Source organism: Bos indicus, chromosome 24 (genome assembly GCF_029378745.1).
Source record: "Bos indicus isolate NIAB-ARS_2022 breed Sahiwal x Tharparkar chromosome 24, NIAB-ARS_B.indTharparkar_mat_pri_1.0, whole genome shotgun sequence".
NCBI classification, from domain to species: Eukaryota; Metazoa; Chordata; class Mammalia; order Artiodactyla; family Bovidae; genus Bos; species Bos indicus.
In genome coordinates this window covers 44,731,129-44,746,982 of record NC_091783.1, presented here as the reverse complement: position 1 = coordinate 44,746,982, position 15,854 = coordinate 44,731,129, and the positions used below count along the sequence as shown (strand labels likewise).

General features: G+C 42.8%; 1 protein-coding gene across 6 annotated transcripts in view; it reads right to left on the bottom strand.

Moving 5' to 3' along the window:
- The window catches only part of SETBP1 (SET binding protein 1), a 409,906-nt gene that overhangs the window by 319,700 nt on the left and 74,352 nt on the right, over nt 1–15,854 (bottom strand). The window contains exon 1 of one of the 6 annotated variants that reach the window (XM_070778562.1): nt 1–15,854. This exon is cut by the window's left edge and continues 64,358 nt beyond it; it is cut by the window's right edge and continues 30,151 nt beyond it. The exons of the other annotated variants lie outside the window; for them this stretch is intronic. The gene's annotated coding sequence lies outside the window, so the exon portion shown is untranslated. 6 annotated transcript variants of the gene reach the window in all.

Below are 15,854 nucleotides of genomic sequence, written 5' to 3'. Positions count from 1 at the left end.
GACTGCCTGAGTTCTGTTTTCAGAGAAGCTCATTTCATGAATCATTTTATAAATACTTATTGAGCCATTGATCAGTGACCACTATGTGCCAGGCACTGTTCTAATACAAAGACACAGAGTGAGCAGGGCCACGCCCTTGTTCTCAGAGCTTTCATTCGAACAGAGAAAGGCGGTAATAAGTAAAGAAGCAAGTGAAATGCATGGTACATCAGACAGAGATAAGTACTAGATATAAAACTAAGGCAAGAGGAACAGAGAAAGTCAGAAGCGATGGTGCTCAGAGTATTCTGTAAGGTGGGGCAGAATGAGATAAAGCCAGACGGGTAACAAGGCCAACTCACTTAGGACTCTGTAGGTCACTCCCAAGAGCTGATTTTTACATGAAAGAAATGTGGAGCCATTGGTGAGTTTGGAGCAGAAGAATATCCTAATTTGACTGATGTTTTAAAGGATCATTCTAGTTACACTGAAAAACAGAATAGACATATGAATTTAGAGTTCAGTGGGTAGATCCAGGGTGGAGATAAACATTTGAGTGTTTTTGTGTGTAGATGACACTCAATGCATGAGAAAGCATAACAGAAGGAAGAGAGGTTGGAGAACTAAGTCCTAGGGTACTCCAAGGTTTAGAGGTCAGGGAGATGAAGAGAGACCAGCAGGAGATTCAGAAAAAGAGCGGGCAGTGAGCTAGGAGAACGAAGAGAGTGCCATTCCGGAAGCCAAGGGAAGAATGTTTCAAGGAGGGAAAGACCACATATATCAAATGTGACTAAGAGGTCAGATAGTAATTAATGGTATCAGAAGCTTAAGAATATTTCTCAAGATTATTTAAATTCTGGCTTTCAGCACACATTGGAAGAGCACTGGAGAAAGGGCTTCACAGCTTTAATGATTATTGTCATTTTATCATCCCTCCAGAATTTCCAAATCGTTCATATATAGTAACCATCAACCTTGAATAACCCAGATTCATGCTGGATGTTGGCTTCCCTGATAGTTCAGTTGGTTAAGAATCTGCCTGCAATGCAGGTGACCCCGGTTCAATTCCTGGGTTGGGAAGATCCGCTAAAGAAGGAATAGGCTACCCACTCCAGTATTCTTAGAATTCCCTCATGGCTCAGCTGGTAAAGAATCTGCCTGCAATGCAGGAGGCCTGGGTTCGATCCCTGGGTTGGGAAGATCCCCTGGAGAAGGGAATGGCTACTCCAGTATTCTGGCCTGGAGAATTCCACAGACTGTATAGTCCATGGGGTCACAAAGAATCAGACACGACCGATCCACATACATGCTGTATGTAGCTGGGATGCTTGCTTCCACCTCAGGGATACAGATGCCTCAATGTCAGTCACCTCCCTGTTCCTCACCACATACCAAGGGGCTAAGAAGGAGCAGTCACTTAACTCTTTTCATTTTAGACATGAAGGTCCTGGGATGCTATACCCCATTGATCTGTCTTATTAATACATCCCCTCTACCCATCAAAATTTGACTTCCATGACCTGGCATTCAATGTCCACTATAACTACTATTTCAGAATCTCAAGATTTATTTCAACCCGTGTGGTCACTCACTGTTCCCCTGGTGCCTGGAACACTTCCTTACTTTTGGACTAGGATGCCTCCCTCCCTAATGCCACTTATTTAATACATCTTTTAGACCCAGTTAAGTTCATCAATGAAAATTTTCTGTAAATGAGGCTCCACCCAGTACAGAATAATTTCTCCCTCCTCATTATCCTGCCTATTGAGCACTTCCTGTATGTATTTTATTGTTTGTATCCTGTTAACTTATCTTTTTGACAGACCCCATATCTTCACCATCCTATTCTATATGTCACAACAATGTGTCTTGCCCCAAATAAGTAGTTAGTGATTATTCAGAAGATGAATGAATGGTTCTTAACAAAAAATGACGGTCTGAAGAGCTAAAAGCAACTCAATAGTTGAGTTCGGTTCAGGACCTTTAAGTTCTGACACCCAGATTCACTCTTCAGAACTGTCTGCTCTATTTTTCTGCCAAAGCCGATTGTTGATGGTGATAGAACTGTTAAATACACTCTTAAAGCCTTGATTCAGCTCCCCCAAGAATAAGCTTGCATAGTCTTTACTTCTCTGGGCTCCACTCCCACAGTCCAGCCTCAATGGGAAACTCTTGACCCATCCCTGGTTTTAAAATAATAATTTCTTTTTCTTTCACAGCATACCCTGGTAACCACTGAGATACTATACTATGTAGTAAACCAGAGAAACGCAAATGGCCTGTGCATACCTGGTAGGGCCAACTACGTACTCATAGCCACGCTAATCACTCCCACCTCCACCTCCTGCCCTATACTTGGCACTCTCCAGCTGCACATATAGTTAAGAGCTGAACAAACCTCAAACCTCTATGTGGGAAGTGCTAAACGAGTTGTACTGTCCGGATAAAAACCTGTTAGGAACTAAGGGATGTACCAAGTAGGAGGCTCTAATCAAGGTGGAGTTCCTGAGGAGGTGGGTTCTGAAATGGGCAGGATTTGCTAGAGTGGTAACAGGCCAGGAGAACATGCCAGGAAGGGAAATAGGAAAAAAAAAAAAAATGTTCAGCAGCTTGGTAGGACTGTGGATTGGCCAAGGTGAGAGATAAAGCCCAGAAAACCGGTCTGACCAGCTAGTCCAGTTCTTTACTTCTGTGTCTTTGATGATTTGGGTCAGCCAGGGTACAACTGTGAGGCCAGGCTGTGCATAAAGATTGACCATTAGTCACAAGTGATGGAAAGAGCACTGGACCAGGAGTCAGAAGGCCTGGCTGGGTCCCAGCCCTCTGCCACAGAAAACACTTAAAATATAAACAAGGCAACCGCTTTTCCTTTGCTCTGGTTTTCTCCCTTTAGGGAAAAAGGAGGGAGTGGGCTGGGGAGGACAACGGCTCCACCACCCACTTGTACACTTAGAAACTCATATGCAGTTATGATTGTCAAAGCTCAGTTCAAAAGCAGTATGGATATGAAATAAATTTCCAGCAAAAATAGAGTAGGTTGTTCTTAAGACCTCATGAGACCTAATATCCAGAAGACCTAATGAGAGCACTGTAACCCCTCTCTGCCTTCCCCTCAAAGAGCACATTCTCTGGATGGGGGACTAGTCAACCCTTCAGAATGTGGGTGCTGGCGAGAATATGGAGATCAGACCGACTTGGACTGACTCCTAGCTCTGTTCTTTGCTATCTTGTGTGACCTTGGACAAGTTTTATAAACTTGCTTAGCTTAGGTTTTAGTTTTGCTTCATTTATCAGTAAATTAAAACAACACTGTGTACTCTGTGGTAAAGATTAAAGACAATTTCATGTAAAGTTTCTAAGTTGGTTCCTGGCACACAGTAGATAGTCACAAATGTTGTGGACATTTTTATAATTAGCCTCAATATGAAAGACCTCATGTACAACAGATATCAAATCAAATTTATCAGCCATTTGCAAAGAATTGAAATGTTTTGATATCCACAAACATAATTTAAATCCGATTTGAGGCTCCTTGCTTCTTTTTCCATGTCCTTCATTTCTGAAACTGGTGCCGTGGAAACTTCTGAAAAATGGCATAGGAGAAGTCAGCATTCAATGTTACATTGCACGTTAGAAAATATTCTGAAGACCTCTAGCTATCTCCCCACACACCTTCAAAAAAAAAAAAAAAAAAATCCGGGTCTGCTAATTGTGGAATAACTAAAAAGTATATTGTTATCCCACACCACACTTATAGTTTGGGTTACATTCTGTGCTTCGATCATGTTTGGGTTGACAGGGCTGCAGACAAGAGCTGGGAAAGAGGAGATGTATAAACCTCAGATTGACTCAGATTAACCATCTGAACATTTAAAATTAATGAAATCCACTGGGTTCTACTCCTTTCTTAGAAATGAGGTCAGTTGGCTGAGATGCAGAATTTGGTTTCATGGGCCATTGCTGCAACAAGAGCTTGGGCTTACAGACAGGCTCCAGGTGATCATTCAGAGGCTAGGCTGAGCTAACATCCTTGAGCACAGACACATGCCCAGCTCTCTGCATCGCTCTCCATGGGCCAGCTTCCCACTCCTCCCTGCAAGGAGAGAGAGCTCTGCAAGGAAGTGGTGAGAAGTTTAAGGTGAAAATAATCCCAATGATCAGCTGTAAAACAAAGACTATTTCAGAAACATTATTTACCCACCCAAGGGAGACAATTTGACAGGAGATGTAACCATCACTCCAACAGACACAATACCCTAGTTCTACCTGCTGCTGTGACAAAGGTACCACCAGCACAATAATCTGATGGTCAGAAGAGAGTCCTCAGCAAGCAAGCCATAGGTCCCACCCTGGCTACACATAAAAAAATCACCTGAGAAACAATCAAAAGAAAGTACGAAGCATAGCATCCATTTCTAGATTTTCTAGTTAACTGGTCTGAGTAAGACAGAGGTATCAGTTTTCTTGTTTTTTTTTTTTTTTTTTTAAGTTCCTAGTAATTCCAACATGTAGCCTGAACTGAGAACTATGATCTATTTCAATATCATTACGTATAGAGGAAGAAGATGAGGGGCAAAAGATCCCTACTGAAAGATTTGTTCTTAAATTGCTTTCTTCCCCTTATTGTCCAATATTTTGGTCATATTTCAGGAAATCTCCTAATTTCAGACTTAGTTATGAAGCCCTCCCACCTTGCCCCAGGCACACTGTGTATGGGGAAATGAAACTCTATTAGGCTAAGGTGGAAGAAGGGAACTGAAAGGCGAAACCGACCTGAAATAGGAACGAAACTCAGAAGAATCAGCTCAAAGGCCAAAACTGGAGAAATGAAGCAAACAAACACAAACCAACTCACTGAGAAAAACCAGTTAGACCCAGAAAGTTCTTTCAGTTTGGATAATTTAAGGTTTCAGCGAGGGATTATGTTTTACATGTTGAAAGTATCACCCACGCAGTCAAGTTCAGCCGACCCAGCATTTTCTTGAGGGCAACTGCAGAACTGTAACAGTCTGCTGACTGCAAACACACCTTCTGAAATTAAAAAAAAAAAGGAGGGCAGTGATCGCTCTTGGGGATCACCACAGATAAAATCAAGAGGCCACCTTTCCAAGTCCTACGAGCAGCAGCACCACGCCAACCCCTAACGTATTCCTTTTGATCATTGAAATAAATATGGTCCCTCTTCCACATCACAAAGGACTTAACTCACCAATTACAAACTAAATAGAAGAAAGATAACTTTCTCGACTTTGGAAAGGCCCCAACCTATGTTTTCTGATGGAGAAAGTTACTTTAAGAAACTGGTTATGAAGAGAGGTTGAATTTAGAGCACGAACCAACATCACATGAACACCACATCTAGGGTGGTCCCTGTAGGCATCTCAGGAACCCAGAAGGTGCCTTTTCATCAGTGGACAATGGAAGAAATGCCCCTAAACCAGGTCTATATTTTTTATACAGAAACAGAGATGGGAAAGCATGTCCATAGTTTCCCATAAGACTAATAATCATCAAACAAGAAAGAGGACAGAGGCACTCAAAAAGGCTGGATTGTCCAGAATATGCAATAGTTCACAGATGCAAGTTATTAAATAGCAAGATCTTTAAAAAAAAAAAAATCTATTTAGCCATGCAACTTTTGGAGTCTCAAGATTTAGTTCCTGAGATCTATTATCAGCCACTGCTTGCTTTTATGCCCAAAGGAAAGTGCTGGTAATTCAAGGGAATTAGCTGAGGACTGATTTATTGCTTATCTCCTTAATCTGGTTACAGCTCAGAAGTGTATCCTGTTGGTTCCTGTGCTCTGGTGTCCGATGTCATCCTCTACCTCAGTAGTTTTAGCCTCCTGGCTCAGAGACAAATTAGAACAGGACTCAAAGGGGGACTCTTGATGGAGAGTTACACTGAGGTCTGTCTACTCCCACCTCCTCAACCTCAGACCCCTCAGACATACGCATAACAGATCTATCTCCAACCAGAAATGGAGTGTGGCTGGGGTACCAGGGGACTTCAATCCCCCTCATTATCCTTTGGTATGCTTTGAATTGAGGGTTAGCAGCCACAGCAATGGTCCCTGATCTGCAGAGCACTTCATGACTTATAGATTGCTTCCCTATACTTTATAACTGAGTGACTGAGAGCCTGGACTCTGGAGTCAGGGTTCCAATCCCAGTGGCATGACCTCAGACAAGCTGCTTAACCTCTCTAAGTCTCCATTTCATCATCCGTTAAATTCTTTCCACAGAATTGTTGGGAAGATTAAAAGAGACAGTGAAGGTGAAGCACATATCAGAGAAGCAAAACGTATCTAAGTGCTGAATAGATGTTAGTTAGCTATTATTATTAGCATGATAAAGTGAAAGTCGCTCAGTCATGTCTGACTCTTTGTGACCCCATGAAACTATACAGTCCATGGAATTCTCCAGGCCAGAATAATACTGGAGTGGCAATGGCACCCCACTCCTGTACTTTTGCCTGGAGAATCCCATGGATGGAGGAGCCTGGTGGGCTGCAGTCCATGGGGTCGCTAAGAGTCGGACACGACTGAGCGACTTCACTTTCACTTTTTCACTTTCATGCATTGGTGAAGGAAATGGCAACCCACTCCAGTGTTCTTGCCTGGAGAATCCCAGGGACGGGGGAGCCTGGTGGGCTGCCGTCTATGGGGTCGCACAGAGTCGCACAGTGCGCACTAAGTGGCACTGAAGTGACTTAGTAGTAGTAGTAGTAGTAGCCGTTCCCTTCTCCAGGGGATCTCCCCAACCCAGGGATCAAACCCAGGTCTCCCGCATTGCAGGCAAATTCATTACCATTTGAGCCACCAGGGTGGCCCCAATAATGTGATTTAAACCTCATAGTAACAATTCCATTAACCACAGTGGAGACTGGCAGGAGGTACAGGGCACACGGGCTCATGCACACCCGTGTTTATGTGTGTGCCATGCCGGTTGGTGGGCGGTGTGGATGTGTGGAAGAACTGGCATTAGCTGTGAGGCTGGCTTCATATAATGCTGTGCTTGCTATGTCCCAGCAGGTGTGTAGCTATCCTGTGGACCACAGATGGCTGGGAATCCACTAAACAAAAACCATGAGTATTTAATTCAGATCATACTTCACTGACAAAAAAAAAAAAAAGATCAGAGAGCTCGAGTGACTTGTCCAGGATCACCCATTTGTTAATAAGTGGCAGAACTGAGATGTCAATCCAATTTGTCAAGCCCTACAGCCAAATTCAGGGCAGAGGGGAGGAGGCTGTGGAGTTCTGGCTACTGGAGGGATTTCAGAAATGAACTCAAATCTCTTCCCCACTGCTCTGTATCACCTGGCACTGCTAAACAAAATCAAAGGGTCTCATCCTAATAAATGCTTCTTATCATGGATAGCTAAGGAGTCAGATGTGTGAACTACATTATGTGCCTCATTTTCTCCCCAAAAAGAACAAAAAAATGCCAACTCTGCCTTTTGTCAGATTTAGCATTGCATTAATATGTACAGCACCAAAATGTCACATTTGTGAATCAGTAAAGTCATTCTGAAAATTCAAGAAATCCATAAAACTGTCCCCTGGTTCTCCTCTAAGCATGTCCCACACCAGAGTTAGAGTGCACAGCATTCTCCCACAAAGAGGAGCGAGTTCCAATTCATAGAACAGCCCACATGTGAAACCTCTCTTCCTAGGAAGTACAGAGAGTGGCAAATTTGCAGAACAGACGTTTATATTATTAAAAAAAAAACAACAACAACAACGATATTGCATCATTACAAAGGTTAATGAGCTTCACGAGGCAGGTGCCCTGAACGGCAGGAAGGGGACAGCAGAGGGGACAGGTGGTGGGAGAGACACATACAGGGAACTGCTTCCATTCTTCAGTGTCAGATGTGGTCAGGAGGCGCCCTGCTCATGGTAATAACTGCAGGAGTAGGACAAGTTTTTCTGGTGGGCACTGGAGCCTGGCTGATGGCTGGGCAGCAACTTGCCCTCACATCCAGCCCCTGGTTCTCTGAGTGAGGAATCTACTTGTCAGCACAGAGATCCCTAAAGATTCAGCCAAAATCAGCTGGTTCAGTGTTTCTCAAAAGGGGTGCCACAGAATATTTGCCCCAACTGAAAGTGCTCCAAGATCAAGTAAAGTTGGAGGAAAACTGCAAACTATTTCTCAGTCATGGAGATTCATAAGGCACATTAGCATGTGGAAGGCTCTTAGAAATGTTTTATAAAGAAACCTGCTTACTTTTTTTAATCAAGTACTTTAAAATTTGTTTAATCATTTTTCTCTTCTCATTTTTTTAATATAAGGCTTAGCAACATAATCTCATTTTGAAAAACATTTTCAGAAGTGCTATTCTAGTCAAAACTTCTTCATTTTACAAAGTATGAATTAGTGATCTAAGGGTCACAAACAAGTTAGCATGTCTTTTTCATGAGTTAAAGGTATATGACATTGTAGGGATAAGTTCAAGAAAATCAAGTCAAGATGCTAGGACAGAATATCGATCAGCAGATCATTATCAGCCTTTTGATCATACTCTCAATCAACAGCAGGCTGAAGGAGGAATCCCTTTAACTCACTATGCTGAAGAAGGGGTTTTGATCACAGTAAATCCCAGAACTATACCCGAGGAAGGATTTCAAGATTGAACAGTAAAAACTCATCCAAAACCGGTCATGAGGGCCAGCCACAGCTACATGAAGCTGAAATGCAGAGTCCAACAGGGGATGGAGAGCCAAGGAGAGCTGCAGTGACAAGGTTCACAATGATAGGGCTGACGGGGCCCAGATAGCACTATCTACATAAAGTAGAGTCTACTGTTTCTAGATTCTGACTGGTCTAGAGAAACTCTTCAGATGGTGTCCCCTGCCCTGGGCTGGGCATCTACATGTTCTAATGTGGATTCCTACAAGTATGTAGTATTCAATTTAAGAAATCAAGGTCACAGGCATAAAGCAACTTCTTTATCATAGAGCCCAGAACTTCATAACTTAATCCTGATCTATTCAATATCTCTATCAAATGAAGTCACGAATCACTTTTTCTAAAAGTCAGCTCCACTGATAACATAAAATAGAAAGGACCAACCAAAATAATGGACAAAAAACATCTGAAATTACCCCCATAGGCTGGGATGCTGACCCAAAATGGACTTATCGCTGATAAAGCTAGTTAGGTTTAAGTTAGTCAGCACAGCATAAGGACTCAAGGTAGGCTTCCTAGGTGGCTCAGTGGGTAAAGAATCTGCCAGCAATGCAAGAGACACAGGCAGATGTGAGTTTGATCCCCAGGTCAGGAAGATCCCCAGGAGAAGGGCATGGAAACCCACTCTAGTATTCTTCCCTGGAGAATCCCATGGACAGAGGAGCCTGGTGGGTTACAGTCCACAGGGTTGCAAAGAGTCAGACACAACTAAGCAACTGAGCACACAGGCAAGGAATCAAGGTACTAAAATATACAACACAGATTCCACTTTTTCTCTGTACTAATCAGACTGCATCTGAAGGAATGGAATCCACTTGATTCATATGCATTTGAGTTACATTTAAATAAGACGTTCACAGAGGGAGTACCTCTCATTCAGGGAGCATTGCAAGGAACAACCTACAGAGTGACTGGAAATTGGAGACCCTACAATTGTTAAAGATAAGGAAGAGCACCACAGCTGTTTCCAAATACAGGAGAAGCTCTCCTGTGGAAGAAAGGAAGGACCTAGTTTACAGGATTTTAAGAAGCAGCACAGAGGCAATACACAGGAAATAAATAGCTTTCTAAACATCTGAGCTGCCCATGAATGAAGGGAAGCCAGATGTCCACCATTCTCTGAATGAACCTCTAACCAGACACTGTCTACCGTAATTCAGGGGGATGGCCTCAGACTTTCTCTAAGAGTTCTGCCATGCTTCTTCACTCTGTCTCCCTCAGATCCCCAACTTTTCATCCATGGCTATGATTTAACTCTTCTTCCTTTCTTCCTGCCTCCCTCAGCCCCCTCTCCTGGGTCCACCATACTCCATCCTTATGTTCCACTTTTTTCCCCAGACACTTGACCCTAACTTCCAACCAGGACACGCACCTTGCCACACTGCATGCCTTGTCTCCAGTGCAAAGCTCGTGCTAATCTAAAACATTTCTGTCTGGGGTAGAGACTATTTCGTGGTCACATCAGTCATGGGGTAGAGAGACCAAGACCCACCTGTAAGGGATTTGAGGAAGGGACTTCCTTAGGTATGGGAGATTGAAGCAATGACCTGGGAGGGCTCATAATGGTGTGTTTCTAGAATTTTTGAGGTAGCGCTAGTTCTAATTTACAGTACTTTCAAAGGCTATGAAAAGACATTTCTATGGCATTAGGGAAGTCAGACCATGTTTCTATCCCTTATTCTTAGGATGCCATCCCTGGAAGTAAGGATCCTTATACTGATGGAATGTACCAGGAAAGAGCATTTTCACAACTGCCTTTCAGGACATATTCAGATTCAGATTACCCTTCTAGTGTTCGATGATTCACTGCACAAAACCCTTATTCTGCGGCAAGCCTGTGGGTGGTTCACCTTGGTTCCAACGCAAGAGTAGCCTTGTGAATTAAGAGGCCTGGCAGGAAATCAATCACTAATCTCTTTTTAGTGGCTCATCCTTCTCAATAGGATTTTGGAAATAATCCACAGGAAAAGGTGACTTCTTGATCTGTCAGAGAGGAATACTAGACAGAATGCTATGCTATAAGACTAAAAACATGCCTAACTCTCCCAACTCTGAGTGACCTGGGAAAGTCATTAGCCCTTTCTAAACCTCGGTTTCCTCATCAGCAGACCTGAGAAGTTACAGTCTGCAGTCGTTTCTAACTTTTCTGGGTCACAGATAATCTGGAGAATCCGATGAAAGCTGGAGAATCCGATGAAAGCTGTCAACTGCACATCCAATTTCAGAAGGTTAGAGGAAAACCTGAAGACCACCTATAGAGATTCTATAGCAACCTTGGACCCCAGGTTAAAAACTCTGTGGACCAGTATTATAACTCTATGATGCTTCTCTATCTAGCTTTCTATCCATCTTTCTATCAACCTTCTCTGTGAATGTTAATATTTATTAAGTATTATTTTGCTTTTTAGCTCCCAGTTAGTTACACAGAGCTCTCTTGACACCCGCATCACATTTAAAGTAATAAATAAAATGTGTCAGTTGTAGTCATTTTAACAGGTGAGGTGACATAGAGACAGCAACAGATAATCACATTAATACAACTCTACAGTCACCACTGCTGGAGTGCAATCTCTACTCAAGTAAAGATTCAAGCACCCACCATCATTCCATTAGATCATTCCCCAGGAGCTGCCATATTCTTCAGAAGCATTCCTGTTGCTTGCCTACGTCTTTCAGCATAACACAGGCACTATGTATCTCATGATACCAGAGACAGTTGTCCATGCTCTCTGTCCATGAAGAAGATAGTCCTGGACCAACCCAGCACAGACTACCAGTCAGTGTTCCAATGATACAGGCATTCGAGCACCACTGCGTTCCTAGAGTCTCTCATAATATAACTGGTAAGTCAGTTGGATTGGGAAGGTAATCCACCCAATACATAGAAATCAAATAAACAAATATGGATTGTTCTTCCTCTACTCTTTGTATACAATCTTTTTTCTTTTATTTAAAAATTGCATCCTGTCTCTTTCCCAAAAGCATTGAAGTCCATTTATTAAGTATTTACCAAGAAAAAGAAAACATATCCCAATGCTTTGAGAGATACAAAGAACAGGACCTGCTTTCAAGGACTTGACACTATAATTGGAAAGAGAAGAAGTTAATCAGATAACAATAAATAAAACAAGTTAAAAATAAATCAAACAATAACTGTAAACAGTAATAAAATACAGGCTGAAACCCTATAAGCTTAATTACAAACAGTGGTAGAAAAAAAGGAAGGGGTATAGGAGGCAAGAAAGGACATTAGTCTAAATATGAACACCTTGCCCTTTCTGTTCCAGTAGGTTCCCTCCTTCGCTTTTTTTTCCATTTCAAACTCCCTCAAATTCTTGCCTCTAAGAATTTTTATAATTTATAAGTGTAAGTCTGTAAACTTCCCTCCATCTTCCTCCCCATAGACAGGGCGAGAAGTGCTGATGCTGATATGAAAGGTATGTTCCCTTATCTTCCTGCTTCCTCCCTTTCTCATCTCCAGCCCTTTCACTGACAAACAAAAAACAATGACAAAAACCTTTGCCTTGTTATGTCCTCCCTGAGGTAGATAAACACTGGAATGACACTCACCTGGACAAACCTCTCAAGGGCTCCCAAATATCCAGCTCCTCCATGTTTGAATATATTTGCTCGTGCCCTTGCCAACTCCATCTACCCTACTCCATAAGCCCTGCCATCTTCAAGATTCAGCACAAATCCCACCTGGTCAAGAAGCCTTGTCCTACTCAACTAGCCCACATGGATTTCCTATCTCACCATGTCTAACAGACTGTCAGTATTTCACATACCTTCCATCTTACTGGTCTTACCCTTATAATCTTTCATATCTTTAAATTTTGTGTACCCTAGCTAAGCCTCCTGAGAACAGAGGACATGTGTTCCCTTCCCCTTATATACTCCAGAGAGCAGAACTCTGTGACAGGTGTATAGAACTGAGATGTAAACCCAGAAGAATCCCAGTGACATTAAGTTTGATTACAGGCAGACTCAGATTGCCCCTCAAAACAGCCTTATTAATAATTCTACCTTATTCAGATCCTCAAAAGTTCTCCAAGCCTGCCTACTATTCTAAGTTCCAGGACCCAAACCTGATTTAAATAGTTTCCCAACTGTTATGGACTGAATGTTTTATGTCCCCAAATTCATGTGGTGAAGCCTTAACTCCCAGTGTGATGATATTTGCAGATGATCCTCTGTGAGGTAATTAGGTTTAGATGAGCCCATGAAACTCCCATGATGGGATAAGTGCCCTTATAAGAAAAGGAAGAGATGCTCAAGTACTTCATCATCCATAAATCCTCCCCTTACTAGCCCACCCTACTGGTACCCAGGCCTCCTGCCTCACAGTGAGCTCAAAGCAATGCGTGTCTGTACCATGCCTTGGCTACTTCATCACACGTGGGCATATTAGGGGAAATAACTGGTGAATGAATACATACGGTTTATGACAACTCTGGACAACCAACTTTTATTTACCTTTGTATTACTACCATCTCCAATTGATTCTAAAATGTACAATTTTTCATTTCTAACATCTCTGAAATTGCCTCAGAGTCTGTGGCATCTTAGATTTGATGATGTATGGCACTTCACTTTTCATATGTATGTCTTTATTCCTCAACAAACTGCAAGCTCTTTTATAAAAGGACTCACACATTGTATATCCGTTTTCCTTCACTTGTCTGGCAAAGATTCTATGGACAGCATAGATCCTCCGTACATCCTTGCTAAAAGAGGAAACTGCTTCCTTAATTGTTCCTTCCCTCCTGAAAAAGGATGAGATAAGCAGAGAGCAGCCAGAGATTTGGGTATGTTGGAAAGTGAGGGGGCTTAATCCTTGGTCATTTCTTTCCCCCAACACCATAAAACTTCAGAACTGAAAGCATACACTGGCTTCACTGCAATTTCTATCTCTGAATCCCAGAGTAACATTTGTTTCTTACGCTTCACTTTCCCTTCTATAAAACGGGTCCAATTACACTTACCTCCTCAGAGAGGGGTAATAACTGGAACAGAACGAAATGATGACATCTTACAAATGCGGCAGAGAAGGTCATGAGTATTATTAAGTGACTGCCCCGGGGGAATGTTGTTTCCCACGATGGAAAAGGAAGGAGGCTTGGAGATTCTACGTTTGCTGTTCTGTACACACACAGAACATCTCCATGACAGTTCTTCTTAAGTTCACCCCCTTTCTGTCTAGAATAGCTTTTCTGCTGACAAACAGGAAAGCCTTGGTGGTCATGCAGAGAATCAGGGAATATGGACAGTGAGGAGAGCTAGAGGAGGGTTCTACTGCAGCCTCTGGAGACACCTTTCCTCATCAGTCTGTACCCACCTGTGTGTCCTGCCACATGCCCAGGCAGAGCGTACAAATATGTCTCGTTACATGATCCATCCTGTGTTGCCCAATAAATAATAGACACAATCTAAGTTGCCAAGAGCAGCTTATCAAAGGCTGATCTTTATGTCTGGATCCAAAGTCCAGGAATACCAACCCAATTAGGTAGAAGCGAAAGGAGCACTGGACACAGTTCCTTTTCCTTACGTCGCTCTTTCGGGTGCATGTGTGAACATGTACCAATGCCCACACAGACTATCTTCCTTCTGAGGGGTGTTTTGAACAGATTTAGACTGAGTGCATGTTCTCAACCTTTTTCAAAACCATGGATTCCTGAGCTACTAGAGGTTTGACCAAGATCAGGAACCATCCTATAAAACCAATGAGTCAAAAGCTGATAAAACTATAAAGGTATGATATCCTCTTTGTCTACCCTCCTCCCTTTCTTCTTCCGGAAAAGAAGACAAGTGTTCTTGTTTATTCTCCTCTTCCCCTTCACTTTTCAATTCCTATATTTCCAAACTTTGTTCTTCCTGATAAGTGAAGAAACAAAGAGACCATCTTTTATCCTAACTCAGAGAAAGATATTCACATCCCTCTTCATGTTAGTGGAATGGCCTCCCTTCCTTCTCTCTTGAGGGCGGGCTCAGACAGTAAAGAATCCACCTGCCATTGCAGAGGATGCAGGAGGTGTGGGTTCGATTCCTGAGTTGGGAAGATCCCCTGGAGAAAATGGCAACCCACTCCAGTATTCTTCCCTGGAAAATCCCATGGACAGAGGAGCCTGGCAGCTACAATCCATGGGGTCACAAAGAGTCTGATACAACTGAGCTACTAACACACTGAGGCTGGGGATAGTGTCATTTACTGGAATTGGGGTTTCACAATTTTCTTTTCCAGAGTCATTCTTGTGTCTCCCAACCCCATCCAGCCTCCCAAGGCACAAGATGCAGTGAAACATCTTTACAAAGGCTCAGAAAGGTACCTCTACACAAGAATTGGAGGTGGGAGCGGTCCAGGGAGAGCTGGTCTAGTAGGCATCAGTTAGTGATCTAATGAATTTGTGAAACACCATAAACTCAACCACATTGCAAAACCATGACACTAACATAGCAAAGACTTGGAGACATCCTACTGCAAAGATTCTATTTAGCTTCCTTTGTTGTTGTTCAGTCACTCAGTTGTGTCCAACTCTTTGCAACCCCACGGACTGCAGCAGGCCAGGCTTCCCTGTCCTTCACTATCTCCCAAAGTAGCTTCGTTTAACCAGGTGTTTCTTAATCGTTTCGCTCATGGAATCTTTTTTGGCCTCCAACACCTCCTAATGTTCTGAATAAGTGTGTTCCACAGACCACGTATTGTAAAATGCTGACCTTGTCCAATACCCACCTTCTTCTCACAGGGAAAGTAAGAAATAGAGAAGGGCTTGGACTCACTTAATCTTGCACATGAATGGCGATACAAAGCCCTGCATGAGAAGTTCAACAAGCTCTGGATGTGGAGGCCAGGATGTCTGAGTGAAATTGCCTCCCAGTCATTTTCGAGCCGTGTGGCTTGGGCCACCACCTCTCCTTTCTAGAGTTATTTTCATTCTCAGTAAACGGAGGATTTTTTTCTTCCGAGGATTTCTAAGGCTCTTTTCAATTCCCTTTTCTGGGATACTGAGAGACTCTAACACTTGCTGTAACACCTCCTGGAGCAAGTCCCAGAAGTGTGAGCCTACAGTTGCTCTAAATTTAAAGTTTAAAAAGCTCATGAAATTGTCAACCCACACAAAGGAAAAACCAACAGCAAAACCCCCCATGGTCATGAAGATACCGGCGAGAGGAACAGGGGAGAGA